Source organism: Prionailurus bengalensis, chromosome A3 (assembly GCF_016509475.1).
Source record: "Prionailurus bengalensis isolate Pbe53 chromosome A3, Fcat_Pben_1.1_paternal_pri, whole genome shotgun sequence".
Taxonomy (NCBI): Eukaryota; Metazoa; Chordata; class Mammalia; order Carnivora; family Felidae; genus Prionailurus; species Prionailurus bengalensis.
The window spans coordinates 78,851,642-78,863,249 of record NC_057354.1 but is presented as its reverse complement, the minus strand read 5'-3'; the positions used below and the strand labels follow the sequence as shown (position 1 = coordinate 78,863,249).

Sequence of the window (11,608 nt, the reverse complement as noted above, 5' to 3'; positions counted from 1 at the left end):
GTTTTGGGGGGGGCGTAGTAATCACTGATTTGCTGGAGGGCATAATGGGTGAGAAGAAGACAAAGGTTGACTTTTAAGGAAAGACAGGACTGGAAGCGGTGATTTTGGGCCTGTCAGAGGCTAAGAGAAAAGAGCTAGAGGGAAAGCAAATTAGCAGAACGTTTGGGGACAGAAGGTAAGAGGAAGAGGTGAAGCCCAGGGAGAGGAGAAGCTGGTCAGAGGCCAGGCGACAAGGGCAGAGTGGACCTTGCAGGGGCTCTTCGCCAGCAGGAGGCCCTGGTGCCTGACGGATGGGGTCTGTACAGCATTCTTCTGTTTGCACTTCACCAGACTCTGTTGTTGTTTACACTTTAAAATATTATGAGGTGCAGCAGAGAGAGAGGAATGGTATGAAATACAGCAGAAGTTTGACAGTAACAAATATAACTAGGTGGCAAAATGAAAACAAGGAGATAAGAATAGATTAGGATATTAAGAAAAACAAGGTATTTCTTTTTTAAAAAGAGGAAGGGAAACTAAACTCGAAAGGAATTTAAAGAAGATGAATTTTACTAAAGCGCTGGGAATTGGAAGCTGGCATAAGAAAATAATTACTGTTCACAGGGGGCAGATCTAGGTTTGGGGGGCCCGCCGCTTAAACAGTTTTACGAGGGGGCTTTACAAGAGAAAGATGACAAAATTATGAACACAACGTTTGAAAAGAGGCCTTGGAAGGGGCCTGGAGCTTAAACTTCAGGAGCTTCATGTGAATCCTCCCGTGATGTGGCTGGGACCTGCTGATCTCCCCAGCAACAATCACCTTTCCTCTGCGACACCCATCCCATATGGCCTCCAGCGCCATGTGTTCCCCTTCTTTCGCTCGTAGCCATTGTCTCCTGGGCACAGGTGAAGCTCCCTAGCAGGCACGCCGGTCCTTCCATGGGCCAGCCTGGTCCCCCCACTGCCACCTTCCAATTTGCACATTACAAGTCACCACCCTCACATTACTTGTCACTCCCCCAAGGGTCCACCAATATCAAATACTCATCTTATTCCCTCTGCCTGGAAGGTCTCCCCATTCACACTCTCTACCTCTAAAAAACCCCCCGTCCCCTCATCCTGGGCTGGGTTATTTGCCTAGCCTCATGCTCTCCTAGCACTTGACATGCTTTTTATCATAGCACTTTCCATGTGGCATCACATCAACCTATTATTGTCTGCTGCCTGTCCCAGGCCATACGCTCCAGAGGGTAGTCAGGAACATGGACACTGGAACTGGCTTTTCTGCTTTAAATTCTGGTTGTGCAACCCTGAGCAAGTAGCTCAGCCTCTCTGATACTTCCTCCCTTATAAACGGGGAATAATGACTGCTTATCTCAGAGGTGTGCCGTCATGAAAGGAGATAATGCATGTAAAGTGCTTAACTGGTACATGGAAGGTCGTTGGTGGCCCTGAGCTCTGCAGTTTAGAGACTACTGAACCATTCCTGGCTCCCCTGTGCCTAGCATCATGCCTGATGTTTAGGAGACGTCACTGAATTAGCCAAAATGTATACTTTGGATTAACCTGCAGATGACCAATTTAAATAACGAGACATGAACATTACTAAATGCTTTCTCCTCCCCCCCCCCCAAATAAAAATAGCTAGTTTTTTGATGGTAAGGACATGCAAAAATGCAAAAATACAAGAGTAAAGTAAAACTACCATATACGTGACCATAGTGTGGCCATATAATTTGTCATATAAATAGGAACACTATTTATATGGTAAATTGAATGGGAGTGAACAGATAGGCTCTTTTAATTAGACTGTTCCAGGCACACCAGAGTTTATGGACACCCTACCTATAAGCTCCACTCCCCAATGATAGTCATGGTCAGCATATCACATAGTCTTCTAGATTTTTTTCCCATATACTTATGCTGTAAATACTAGTTTTTAGCCTGATTTTCTTCTATTTAACAGTATGTCATGAAAATGTTTCATGTCAATATATATAGATCTTTACCATTATTCTTCCATTCTATTCTATTCCATTCAGATGTGCCATAATTTATTTCACTCATCCAGCACATCAATTATTTCTGATTTTTTAGAATTATAAAATATTTATAAAGAAATTTCCAGTTGCTTGTTATCACTCTGTGGATTGGAATTTTGCAAGAACAATATCCAAGTGGCCAATTATTTTCTCTAAGCTGCTTTTTCCTCCATGGTGGCTGTGTCTGTTACCTCCAGGGACTTAGTTACCATGTTTGGACTGGTATATGCAGACAGAAGTTACTGTATCCACCCCCTCAATTAAATGGGATTTTAAAATATAACCTTTCTAGGGGCGCCTGGGTGGCTCAGTTGGTTAAGCATCTGACTCTTGATTTTGGCTCAGGTCATGATCTCATGGTTTGTGGGATTGAACCCTATGTGGGGCTCTGTGCTCACAATGTGGAACCTGCTTGGAATTCTCTCTCCTTCTCTCTCTGCCCCTACCCTGCTCATGCTCTCTATCTCTCTCAAAATAAATAAACTAAAAAAAATAAAATATACACTTAGTAATAAAGCAACTAGGCACAGACAGTAACTAATATTACTGACATTTGTATTTAAGTGAGTGACACACCATTTAGTCAAGAAACCATAAATGCTGATGTTTAATTAGGTACCATTCTTCTGGGCCCTTAATTTTATTGCTGCTGGAATACTGTGTTTCGTTCATTCATTCACACATTCATTCATTTAAAAACTGCTAACCATGTTTTTATGCCGGTCATGGAGAAGTCTCCTGCAATCCAAATCGCATACAGCAAAACCTCATTTGTGTAGATTCAACTGGTTCATCAAAGAACTTTTGCTATAATTATGTTTGGTGTCATTCATTCTAATACTTAGCTTTAATTGAGAATACCAGTTACTCTTTCTTCCAGTAGTATCCTGTGTGGAACTCTGAGGCACACTAGCCCCTGGACATAGCCGAGTGAACTTTGCAGCCCCCAAATCTGGAAACTCTATAATAGCGCTTCTTGGGGAGTGCTGTATAGACGAAGACAGGAGGGAAAACAAAGCTGTACTGAGATGTAGATGTGGGGCTATCAAACTGAATCTAGCAGATCACAGTAGCAGGGGATACGGAGGATTTCTATGGACTGAGTATTTAGCAATTGTTTAAAAGCAGGATAGTGAGCCAAGACTTGGGAGCAGAAAAGGCAGAGAGCTCCAAGCCAAAAATAGAGAGATGTGTGAGAAGTATTTGGGGAAAAAAGACTAAAGATGAATAAGTTAAACAGAAACAGACCTGTATTAAGCCCTACCTTAAACTCAATGTGATATGAAGAAGCCTCAGGGTGAGCTCACAGTTGTAGGATTGACCCCGTTTTCTGGGTTGTGCTGACGGCACAGAGCCCAAAGCGGGGTTCGCTCAGACTCACGAACCGTGAGATCATGACTTGAGCCAAAGTTGGGCGCTCAACCAACTGAGCCACCCAGGTGTCCCCAAAATACTTTTTTATTTTATTTTTTTAATTTTGGAGACAGAGAAAGAGAGAGAGTGAGTGGGCAAGAGGGCAGAGGGAAAGAGAGAAAGAATTTTAAGCAGACTCCAAGCTGAGCCTGGAACCCAATGTGGGGCTTGATCCCATAGCTCTGGGATCGTGACCTGAGCCAAAATCAAGAGTTGGACACTCAACCGACTGAGCCATCCAGGTGCCCTTGAACCTGTTTTCTGGCTGGATGTTGGCAGACATCGCTCTCAGTTCCTAGGGCTGCTCTCAAGTCTGAGCTACGTGGCCCCTTCATAGGCAGTTCACAACATGGCCATTTGCTTTGGTTGTTTTCCTATCAGGCCAAAGGGGAGTGTCAGTTGCTGCTTCTCATCACTTTTCAGGGCCCAGCTAATCAGATCAGGTCCATCCAGAGATAATCTCCCTTTTGATTAACTCAAAGTCAGTCAACTGATTAAGGACCTTAATTACATCTGCAAAATCCCTTGTGTCATCCCAGATACCATCCTGTTCTACTCATAGGTCTGGCCTACACTCAAGGGAAGGATGTTATGTAGGGCATGTACACCAGGGGGCAGCAATCTCAGGGGGAACCTTAGAATTCTACCTACCATGATGAGATTAACCGAAACAACTAGAAAAAGCATTTTTATTGTGGGCCTTAAAGTCACTTGGGTTCTTAAACAGGAATATGGTAAACACAATGCATGTTGATAGGGGTGTTCTGGTGATAACAATTACAAACTTTTGAACAGCGTAATGAAAATCTCCGGGAACCATGTCACTGGGCCAACCCTCGGTTAAAGTAGCAGGTTGAGGGGGCAGTCAAGGACGTGGCAGGGTATGAGTGGAGACAGCATTCCAGTTCTTTCTGCTGGGGTCCAGTGAGCTCATTACCTAAGTGAACCAGTTCAGTCCTGAGGGAACATCGAGGTTAAAGACCACTGGCAACACCCAGCCAGGGCCCCTAAGAGAAGGCCTTCAGGAAGTGAGGTCCTAACAGAGGAAGGTCGGGATGGTGTGTGGTTTCTGGGGCTATGTAGATGTGTATAGGAGTGGGGGTGATGGGGACACAAGGAAAACGTTCAATTCAATCTTCAATAACCAAGACGGGGGTGCCCATCTTTATCCTCCACACCCACTCTTAATGGACAGACACTAGAGATACTACATATGAAAAGGTAACTGACAGGGGACCCAGCTGACCTGTTCCCTCTTACCTGCCTGAGGTTCTTGTATGAGGTACCGTTGTGGAAGCTTTAAGTGGTCACCATCATCCACGAGATGACGTTTTCTCTCATGTATCTCAAGCTGCTAAGTTCTCTACCACCACAAACTTCAACATTGCCTCAGAGGTCAAAATGGAGGGAGAGGGGAAGGAAGGGGAGGTCAGGCTGTTTGTGTGGATTTTGAAGAGGTGCCTTGCTCAGCCAGACCCAAGCAAGGGAGAGGGGCAGGGAGGGGAGCGGGAATCCTTGTAATCATAAGAACCACTTAGAGAAATCTAGGTATAAAGACTCTGGCTTTGAGTTAAGCACACTGGAGTTCCCAGCCTCTGAAACTCCTGTCCCTGGTTCACAAAGCTGACGGACAAACTTCCATTTACAACCACGGAATGCCATCAGCATCAGAAAAAGGTCTTGGTGGAACCAAAAAGCGGCAAAACCCTGAAACATTGGCGTCTGAAGAACTCAGAGCCCCCGCACCTGGGAACTTGCAAAGACCAGTGAGCCAGAGGAGCTGCCTGCCGGGGGTACAGCCGAATGCTGGGTGGGTGGCTGGGCTCACTCCATAGAGATGTTAGCGCCCTCCTTGCTTCAGTGAGCACTGAAAGTCACTTCGTTCTTCCGCATGGGGCCTGGGCTGAAAATCAGAAGGAAGAGGGGGCCCAGTTCTATGTCTGTCCTCAAACACCCTGCTGCCTGTCAAGGGCTATTCTAAATGAGGTATGTAGGTATGGTTATCCCCAAGTTACAGATGGGGAAGCTAAGGCATGGAGAGGTCAATTGTTTGAGGCCATTATGAGTAATAAGTGGCAGAAATGTGATTCGAACCGGATCGGTCTAGGGTTAGAGTCCTTGTGCTCAGGGGCCAGGCTCTTCTCTGCTGCACTGCCTTATACACAGACTAGAGCACTCGCACAGTTTGGCACTTTTTTATTTCAAGGCAGCTAATACAAATGGGGTAAAAATGTCTAGTGCACAGAAGGCAGGAAAGGGGAGTGTGGGGTGCCTGGGTGGCAATGATGAGCCTGAGGAAGTATCCTTTTCTCTCTTCAGTGCACTCTACCTGCAGGATGACTGCGGCGTTACAGGAGTGCCACTCTCCACTTCAGGGCTATTGGTACTTGGAGCGCCAGATGGCTGTCCTCAGGGTTCACTGCAGCTGAGCATAAATATAAAGCCCACCATTTCTAAGGGGGGTCCCGACGATGCCCAGGTGTGTGGTTCCAGAGCAATTTCGCCTCGAGTAAATCAGTAGGTCCATATTAGGAGACATGTGTTAATTTATTGCAGCAAGATTTTATGTCTCAGTCAGTCATTAGCAAAATTTCGTACCAGAAATTCTTTCCTCTTTAATCTTGGTGGGATTGGTATTACACATAACTCGACTATTAAGACAAGAAAATCTTGCAGATAGGGAGGTCGTTAATCTAAAGGGTTTTTGCAGTGTGAAACGCAAATGCTCGGTGACAGGTATGCTGGGATCCCCCGAAGCCTTCTTATTCTGCCATAAAGGGATCTAAGGAAAGGTTTGATTGTTTTGTTAACACAAATAAGAAGCCCTTCTGCCGCTCAGCTCTCTTTGTGGCTCCCTTTCCTTTACCATTTGTTAAGATAAACTTTCCAGCCCCGGGAGGACTGGCTCATCAACACTGTCTTTCCCTGTGTTCCCAACAACAGACCTGGGATTTGGGGTCCGAATTCGCAGAAGGTGAGGGTAAAGGAAAGATGCGTGTGCTCTCTCTCTGGTGTCTCCTCCGTGGGCCTTTGTGACCAGCTCTTTCTCTTGGACTCCCCTCCTTCTGGGGCAGCACACCTGGATTTCCCACACACATTTCTAGGTTGATGGCACCTTTGATCGATTCCGGGAGTCGAGCAGGGTGGACACATGAATGACCCTTGCAGCAGGCCAGGGGTTAGGAGGGTCTGATTCTAACCTAGCTCTGCCACAAAGTAGTTGTGTGACCTTGAGCAATTCAATCCCTAATGCCTCAGTTTCCCCAACTGGGACTAATGATTGCTAAAGCCCTTACAGCTTTAAATATGATCCTACGACCTCTGCTCCACAACATGCAGGCGTGCTCAGTGAGGAATCTCGAAATTAGTTCACTTTACTCGGTGTGTTATGCCTTCTAATGTTTGTTACAACAGCCCCAACCATGGTAGAAAGTAAGTGTGAAAAGGGTGGACTCTGGTGTTGGGCTGCCTACCTCACAGCCTGACTCTGAGTGACCTTAGGCAAATTTTGTAACCTGTCTGGGCCTTATTTCTCTCATCTAATAATAGTACTGACCTCACCAAGAACTTGTGAGATTGAAATAAGTGAATGCTCATAAACTAAACAGAATTCTTGGTGTGCGCTAAATACTAAATGTTAGCTGAATTGTGAATTTTATTATTCTTTACAACTTGGAAAAACTAGGGGTGTACATTTCTATTACAAGTATAACCAGCAAACTACTCACCCCATCCAAAAAAAAAATTAGTCTTTATTTACAGACTTGTATAGACAACTGATGACCCCCTCCCCCCAACCCCTATACTCCAAGTTCTTACAAAAGAGTATTGACCTCACTTGGGAGAATGAAGATGAGGACAGAAACTTTAAAAAAAATTTTTTTTAATGTGTATTTATTTTTTGAGAGAGAGAGAGAGAGAGCAGGGAAGGAAGAGAGAGAAGGAGACACAGAATCCGAAGTAGGCTCCAGGCTTGGAACTGTCAGCACAGAGCCCAACCTGGGGCTCGAACTCACAGACTGTAAGATCATGATCTGAGCAGAAGTCAGAGGCTCAACTGACTGAGCCACCCAGGCACCCTGAGGACAGATATTTTTTAGGTTCTGCAGCAAGCCTTCCTGAGGCTGGCCCATGATCTACTCTAGTCCCACCTTTTTGGAGTTCGCAGATGCCCACTCATGTTCCCCAAGTGCCCCAACTGTGTGTAGCTTCCTGGCTAAACTACTCTCAAAACCTATAGCGCACTTGTAGAATCTTCAATGGTCTTGAGGCAGCAAGGAATCTTTGTGTCTTTCTTTCCCCCCTCACCATTTTCTCTCCCTCCTCCTTGGCTCCCCCTCCCCTATTCCCTACCATTTTCCTCCCCAGGGAGCACCTTCTCGTTCCTCTCTCCATCTTCTCCTCATCCCCAAAGAGTCCTCCACGGGCTCATCCACAATGGTTTCAGCTTCGTGCCTTGCAAAGAAAATTCTGTCCCTCTGCACCTTTCAGGAAAATGATCAGCCCAAAAAGTTTAGGAAAAAAAATTCATTATCTTTAATAGATTTTGTTACCAGCCCCAGCCAGGAGGGACCCGAGTTCCCAGGAAATCTAAATTAATAAATGCCCTACCAAGAGGTGTGGAGGGGGACGGGCAGCGAGGCCAACCGAACCAAGATATAATTTCTTTGTGAGCTTTGCAAGGGTGAGAGTCTGAAACAGAAAACCAAAAGTGCCGTCTAGCTAGGAAAAAGGATTTAAAACATCGCTGAGAAGCCCAGGACTGTTTGGAATCCATTTTGAGTAAAGTGGAAATATTTGGATGAGTGAAACGGCTGCTCTCTTTTAATTGGCATCTAGTTGATCGGGGACTGCTATCTAGGACCGTGAGAGGGTTGTCAGGAAAATCAGCGTATAGAACATTTCACTAACAAATTCCTAATTTCATCTGTGCCAGCCACAAAACTTATTGTGCTCATTTTGGCTCTCGAATGAAAGAGCAACTGGCGGGTACCTCTGGGGTCTCGGAAGAAGATTTAGAGAGGTTTGTTAGTCTATTAGAAGGCGGAGGGAACCGTTCTTCCCTTCAGCTGTAAACTCGAGAGAAGTCTATTAGAAACTCTCCATGTGGGGCTCAAATCCCCTTCCCTTTTGATTCAATCACCCTGACTCATTAGGCTGTGGAATACCACTTTAGACTGTGCACTATAAATAATTAAAGCGTACAAACATGTGCGGTCACCTGATTCAGTCCCGAGAGGAAGTGGTAATGCAGAGGACGTTTGACTTTGTGCCGAGCTCCTTGTTGATGGCCAGGATTTAAAAACTGTATCTCTAGTCCCAGCCCAGTCCTAGGAGCAACAGCCCTGCATCAAACAAGTGCCATCCTGGCATTTGCTGCCGCACCTGACAAACTCCATCGAGCGGATCCTAAAATTAGAACCTACCTCTAGGTCAGCTTTTCCTCCTGATGTGACCTTTCAGGACCATACCTTCCATCTTTAAGCCACCCAGCATGGCAGACGGTATTCTCCAAAAAAGGGCCAGATATTAGTTTCCTAGCGCTGCCCTAACACATTACCTCGCGCGATGGAACTGTATTCTGTCACGGTTCTTTCTGGAGGGAAGAAGTCTGAAATCAAGCTGTTGGCAGGGCCATGCTCCTTCTGAAGCATGCTCCTTCTTTATATCTTCCAGTAGCTTCTTCTGGCTCCTGGCATTCCTTGGCTTGGGCCAGCATAAGCCCAGTCTCTGCCTCCGTCTTCACACGGCCTTCTTCCCTATGTGTCTGTCTCTTCTGTGTCTGTGGATCATCTCCCCTTTCTGTAAGGACAGTGGTCATTGGATTTAGGGCCTACACTAATTTTCTGTGACTTCATCTTCCCTATTTCCAAACAAGGTCACATTCTGATGTCCTAGGTAGATACGAATTTTGGGGTGACGCCACTCAGCCCAATATAGGCCAAACAACCTTTTCCGTTCCATATCTGCTTCCAAAACCTTGTCACTTTCCCAATATGAGGTGAAGTGTCTCCTCCCTCCCCTTGAAATGGGTGGGCCTTGGTGACAGCTTCAACCAGCAGAAAATGATAGAAGTGAGGCTGTGTGGCTTCGGAGGCTAGGCTATAAAAGACAAAGGGCCCCACCTGCCTCTCGCTCAGAATGAACCACCGTGCTGTGAAGAAGCCCAGGCACATGGAGGAGACCACCCCTCAGCCCCAGCTAAGCTGCCAGCAGCTGCAGGCATCAAGGTGCCAGGGGTGTGAGGGAGCCATCTGGGCAGAGGGTCTTCCAGCCCTCAGGCAGCCTCCCCTGCTGACCCTTCATGGAACACAGACAAAGCTTCCCAGCCGAGCCTCGCCCAACTTGCATATTTATAAGTAGAATAAAGATTGTTGTTTTAAACCACTAAGTTTGGGGTGGTTTTGTGTGCAGCATTATGAACCTGGAACACAGAACCTTGTCACTCCTCCTCGGTGCCTTCCTTTCTCCCTCTAACCAGTTAATCTGCATGTTTCTTCCTCCCTCCGGCCCTCCGCTAGCTGTGCCCTTGATTTTTTTTCATTCTGGATTGCATCCTAAGTACCTTAACTGGTCTCTGGACTTTGGTCCCCACTTTCTCCATCCTACTAAGTGACCTCTTCAGCACGTTTTGGTCTTGCCACTATCCTACTCAAAATTCCATGATGGCTCTCCATTGCTTAGAGCCTTTTCCCACATTCCATAACTGAGAGATAAGAATTCTTCAATCTGGTCTCAGTTTACCTTTCCTGCCTTATCTCTTAAACCTTCTGTGTCCTTCTAGGCATTCAACAAACCAAACTATTCACTCTTCCAAACATACCTTGAGCTCACTTTTCTGCCTTGGTAACTCAGTTTACCTTTTCAACATTTAATAATGTTTTTGGGGCACCTATTCATGCCAGGCAGAGTGCAGGAAACAGGAATACTGGAACGCCACCTCCCTCCCCATCTTCTCACTTCATCTAACTGAAATCCTATCCATTTTCCAAAGCTCAGCTCCAAATGTCACCTCCCCCATGAAGCCTCTCCAGTTCCCTTAGCTAAAATGATCTTTGCTTTCTTCTGAATTCTTCCTACATATTCTTCACCCATCAAACTGAATGACTTGTAGCTCTCTGACCACACCAATCTTTCCCAAGCCTCCCAAGCCATGTGCCTGCTGCATGCTTATCCTTCACGTTTCCCAGCTAGCTAACCCCACATACCCTCTTACCTTGACTCAGATATGATTTTCTTTTGAGAAACTTTCTGTAATCCACTTGGTTTGACTTAAGTATCCCAATGTATGATTAACCGTAGGCCTGGAATGGATCCTATGTCTATGTCTGTGGCCCTGGGAGGGTAAGGACTGGATCTTTAACTCCTGTATCCCATGTACCCAGCCCACAGAGGGTGCACCTAAATATTTATTGAATGACTGAATATTGAATACTTGAGGAACTCACTAGAAAGATCTCAAAGACCTTTCAACATAGCTGGATATAGGAAAAGGATTTGGAAATGAGGTTTTGCTTAGCCATTAAGTTGTACATAGCTGAATTTCAGGTTCCTTGAGTTGAGTTTTGAGCTCAGCTCCAGGAAGCTTTGCGCAGTGGCAGTATCGTAGCCAATGAGGTTTATCCGAGGCGCAATTATTGCTAATTGAGCTCAGCTCCAGGTAAAGGAACTCTATGCACACCCCTTCATTGGTCCCCAAGCATACTTTGGTAATGAAGAAACATTTTATTTATTTATTTATTTTTGAAGAAACATTTTAACTGGAAGACATTCAATTTAGAATTTTGCAAATTGTTTTTTGTTCTCATCTCTTTGACAACATTATACATTTTTCAAACATAGGAACTGCATATTGTATTTCTTTCGGTTCTCCCACAGCCTCTATTTTGTACTGGGACCGCATAAACACCTCAATATTTATTCAGCAGGTTTTTGTGGGGAGACATAACTAGACCCCCAAATCACTGATGGTTTCCTTTGAAAATCACTGAGCTTGTGCATACCAATCTACAAAGCAGCTTCTTTGCCTTGAATGGATAATGAGGCTCCCAGATTTCTTAGACTCTTGGAAGAAGCGAATCCTAAAGAGAATTGCATTCTGGGAGGAACCCTCCATCTCACACAATGTAGCTTGTCTTTCCTTTTGGGGATAGGATTGTGAACCCTGAGTTTCC

The 11,608-nt window shown here is 45.4% G+C and overlaps 1 pseudogene; it reads left to right on the top strand.

Annotated features, from left to right (window-relative positions):
• The first annotated feature begins 11,017 nt into the window (after positions 1-11,017).
• On the top strand, positions 11,018-11,230 carry LOC122467462 (annotated as a pseudogene).
• The last annotated feature ends 378 nt before the right edge of the window (positions 11,231-11,608 follow it).